Source organism: Triticum aestivum, chromosome 4B (genome assembly GCF_018294505.1).
Source record: "Triticum aestivum cultivar Chinese Spring chromosome 4B, IWGSC CS RefSeq v2.1, whole genome shotgun sequence".
NCBI lineage: Eukaryota > Viridiplantae > Streptophyta > Magnoliopsida > Poales > Poaceae > Triticum > Triticum aestivum.
In genome coordinates, this window is record NC_057804.1 from 614761430 (window position 1) to 614766353 (window position 4924).

Sequence of the window (4924 nt, forward strand, 5' to 3'; positions counted from 1 at the left end):
CACAATAATATTTATTCCGCACTGTGAATTTGTATATTTTTATACTATATACAAAGTTAGTCATAATAAAGAGAAACGAAGAGCATCTCTCTCTCAATCGCATACCCCCCTCTACGCCCCTTTCACGTATGCACACAAAGTATCTCCAGGTCCTCTAAAAGTAAGCCCCCAACACATTCACGCATGTTTCATCTTTCTCTCGCGATATATACAATGACGATCATTGTATTTGAAGTGAAAGCACGATACGTACATTGGACTTCAGAATCCACTCATTACGGTCACCATTTACATTTTGTGGTTATTATATAGTCACGGGCTCACCGTACAACTCTGTATTTTCTCAAGACATGACTAGTTGACCAGTTAAATGCTCCACGTGGCACCTCTAGTGTTGCATCACATTATCTCGCTACCATCGGGCCAACCTGTCGGTTGTATCTACTCTACATCTACACTCTTATAAAAACAGAGTTGGTGATGATGGTGTGCCTGCCATCCTGCAATATAGGCCGTCTGATTTATATCTGACAGGTAGGAAAGAAACTATGGCAATTTTGCAAAAAAGGTACCCACACACCTCTCCACATTTGGAAATAAGGCCTTCCCTCGTTCATCCTTTTTTCTCACAAGACAAACTAGTCACACAAATGCATCTTGATGTTACGTGCAATGCACGGGAATCTTGCTAGTAAGAATGAAAACAAACAACAAAAAAATATTGGACGGTGGTTCGAAGTCATGACCGCGGGCACAGCGGACAAGGTGGCCTTGTATTGGTATGCTGAGCCGTCTGTTTTAACACACATGAGCTGGTGTGGTGATTATACACACACGCACACATGCACACGAACTGCATGCACGCAACACTCACACGAACACATGCACCCACGCACACACGCAACACTCACACGTACACACGCAGCCACGCACGCATGCAACACTCACACGCATAGACAAACACATGCATGCACACACCAGTACACCACACGACCAACACACACTCTCACGCTCAAGTGCTCAACCTACACGTGCATGCACACACATCAGACCCTGGCAGACACATACACAACCAGGTGATTCCCGCGCACGGGTTGGAGTCTTGTCGCGCCTGCGTATATTTGTGTTTATCTGACCTTTTCCCTATGCAAACTTACAGGTGGGACCCACAACGAACATGGTCAATTTAACGAGTCAACAAGGTGCCACGCAGACTATTTGGCCGGTCAACAGAGTGCAATCTGATGCTGAACCGTGAGGAAGTGACCATATAATCACCGCAAAACGTATATAGTGACCGTAATCAGCTTATTCTGAAGTTCGGTGACCGTATTACGCTTTTCTCTCTGTAGGCCCTCCAAAACTACATCTCTACACGTTCTCGCATGTTACATCTAACAACTATGCAATACAACACTACTACTACACTCTAACACAACAAATCATATGTGTTTTTTGTTTTACTAGATATCATATTGTTACTTAATTATTCAGTTTGCATACATTAAAATTGCCTTTGAAATGTATGGCCAGTATCATCTACCGCGCGGGAAAAATCCCGCCCTTTCCTGTTTAATCGGGTTTGTATCGATGAATCGTGCGAAACATCAAAACTATAGTACTATACAATACAAGTGACAGTTCATTGGGCCGTCGTGTCGTGTACTCCTTTGTCGTAAGAGTGGAGCGCTCGCTTTCATAAATCTTCTAGTCCCTTTCGCCGAATGTGGGACATCAAGCTACCGGGTCCACGTGCCATACCGGAATACAGTGCAGAGCAACCGGGGTGAAGCACCCCAGTCATGGTGCCAGCGTAGTAATGAGCAATGAGGCATCAAATCAGAAAGCTGCACCTTTCCCGCTGTTAAGTTGCAGGGACGAAGTAATAATGCTAAACAAAAGAAGTTGGAGGGACGAAGCAACCATCATTTCACTCATTGCTGAATTCGCTTCTCCCTCATCTTCTTCAAGTTAACCACGTGTTGCTTCTGCCGTTGTTCTGCCTCATGTGGGACGCGGATCGGCTTGGTAAAGCACTGACACGTGGGACCGCATGTTAGCAAACCGCTAGGACAACGTCCTCTAAAAATAAGAAACCTCCCCCGCCATCCACACGGCAAAATCACCTCCTTTTTACTAATCTTGATTCTATAATTTTTTAGATCAATATAATTGAGATTTGTATAGTTAGCACACAGGAGCAAAACCAAGTGGTACGGTTAAGGGCATCCACAATGTGTAGCCAAATGTGAAAATAGCTTTTGGCATCGTGGGAACCATTGTGGACGGTGTTGCCAAAGCCAAAAAGATGGAACCGAAGCTCCCTGATTGATTGATTCAAGGAATAGAAAAATGCAACGTCTCTCCTCTTTCTCCCATGCTTGGACGCATGTACAGTATAGAGCACAAAGTCTACTCCCCTGTCCCTTCTATCAGAAATCACGAAGCAGTGAGGCGTCAAATCACAAAAGCACGAACGAAGCAACCATCATTTCACTCTTCGCTGACTCCGCTTCTCCATCGTCTTCTTCGAGAAACCATCTCACCGCACTAAGCTGGACGGACGACGCTATTCTGTACTAGTAGTACTAGTACATTTACGCGTCCTTTGGTTCAACGGACTTCCTGGATGCAAATAAGGCGGTTGTCTCGGCTGGCAAGCGGCACTTGCGAATGACTTACCGTGGTCTTCCTCAATGGTCTTCTCCATCAAACGCACTTCGCCAAACCACGACGTTCGAGATATCGTCGATGTCACCGCAATGGGGAAGGAAGTCAAATATAGTTACTACCTCCATTTTTTTGTACACAAGGCCAGTATATCAAAATTACAATTAGCAAAAGGCCACTAACACTAATCGAGGCAAAATTGATGGGGTTTGCCTCGTACTAGCAACCAAGAACATTAATATCCCCTGCATGCATGCGGAAGTGAGAAGGTTGTTTTGCATGGCGCTACATTAATCAAGCGATGAGGAGTGAGATGGTTAGCTATTTGGGCTTTGGAGAAAAAATACACATTAATTGACACGTGAAACAAGGATTTGTATCGATTAATCCCGCGAAGGAAACCCCCGCCTTTCGTTTTTAATACTAGTACTCCTAGTACGCACGTACTTATCCTGTTTGGGTCTAGGCCTTGCATTGACATACTTCGCCACACATTTTTGCCAAGCTTGCCTAAAGTTTTCAAAATGAAAAGGAGGTACACTTGCGCACGGCTGTTGCGGTCGCACCATACCCTCACACGGTCGCTCCTGCACGCCGCGGTCACACCACACCCTCACACAGTCGCTCCTGCACGCCGCAAACCCAACCAAGGGAATGCACCCTCACTGACATGTGCTGTCGCATATGAACAAACCAAACTCAGCCATCCTACCGCTGACACATAACATTCGTTCATAGAGTATGTTTGTCCAGCCGCATGTTGGGGAGTATCCGTACGGCTCGTGCGGTGGTCTGTTGGGGAAGAAGAAGAGGTGAGGAAGAAGGGTTAGGAGACGTAGGATATTCATCCAACATCCTGAAATGGTAGACTGACCCAAGTTAGGTGACTTGCATAACAATATATGTTTTAAACAGCAAAAGATCCATAAAAACAACAGCATAAAGAAAAACTATCACTGGTCGCGGAACAAGACGGCCTCGTCGTCTTTGGCTACCGCCGTGAACCAGCCGTAGCTGCCGACGTGTGTCTCCGCACCGTGGTTGTCCTCGGCCTCCAGCTACTCATTCACGCGGAGCGTGCGGGCGCTCTGCACGGACGAGAGCACAACCCGGTTCAAGTCGAGGACATTCGGTTCCGCCTGCAGGAGGGCCTCGATGGCAGCGGCATTCGCGTGCTCCGCATCGAGTCGAGCCTCCACCACCTGGTTCAAGTCCAGGACGTCCGGTTCCGCCTGCAAGAGGGCGTCGATGAGAGTGGCATCCACGTGCTCCGCGTCGAGTTGAGCCTCTGCCGCCCGGTTCAAGTCCAGGACGCCCGGTTCTGCCTGCAAGAGGGCCTGGATGGCGGCGGCATCCGCGCGCTTTGCCTCAAGTTGAGCCTCCGCCGCCCGGTTCACATCCACGACATCCGGTTCCGCCTACAGGAGAGCCTCGATGGCAGCGGCATGCGTGCGCTCCGCGTCGAGTTGAGCCTCTGCCTCCCGGTCCTCCTTTAGTATCACCAAGTTGAACCGCTGGTCCGCCTACACCATGGGGGACTCGAACGCCGACACGAAGTCGACGTCCATCGTCTCATACCCATCGGGGGCCGTCTGCGCTGCGAGCTTTGCCATGAACATTGGATCGGCTTCCTCCTCCTCGTAGCTTGGCTCCAGAGAACTCGGAGATTGCCCGCCGCAAAGTGAGCTTGGGAACAAAGGTCTGTGGCGCCGACCGCCGCCGTGATTTCTGCATGGCGCTTCGGCGTTAGCATCTTGTAGTACGTGATCTTGCGGTGCACCATGGCTTTCCAGCGCACTTTGGGACACTTGATGTGGGCTAGGGGATCGAAAGGTGGGGGAATGGGCTGGAGATTAGGTGTGGTTTTAGGGCAGTGGCTGGCGTAGGGCGAGCAGGGAAGGTTCTGGTGTGAATAGTGGTTCCGGTGACAACCGGTCAATCGGTTTTGACTGTACATCGCTCTTGTCGCGTTCGTGTTACAGCCCGGCATGATGGACCCTCCACGTTGCTCATCAAATGGAACGCACCTCGTCTTGCGTTTTCGCTCGCTTGTGGGACCGTAGTTGAGAGCAAACCGACGTCCCTCCCCCTCCCCCGCCCGCGTCATTTATACTACCACTCCCACTGTTTTATGTGGAGTAAATAAAGACAGAGAGAGTATACTACGGATGAGGATCCCCTAACGTGGCCGAACCCATTGAGTAACTGACATGCGGGGCCTAGCAAGCATGGGGTCCACCAGTAAGTGACCGAA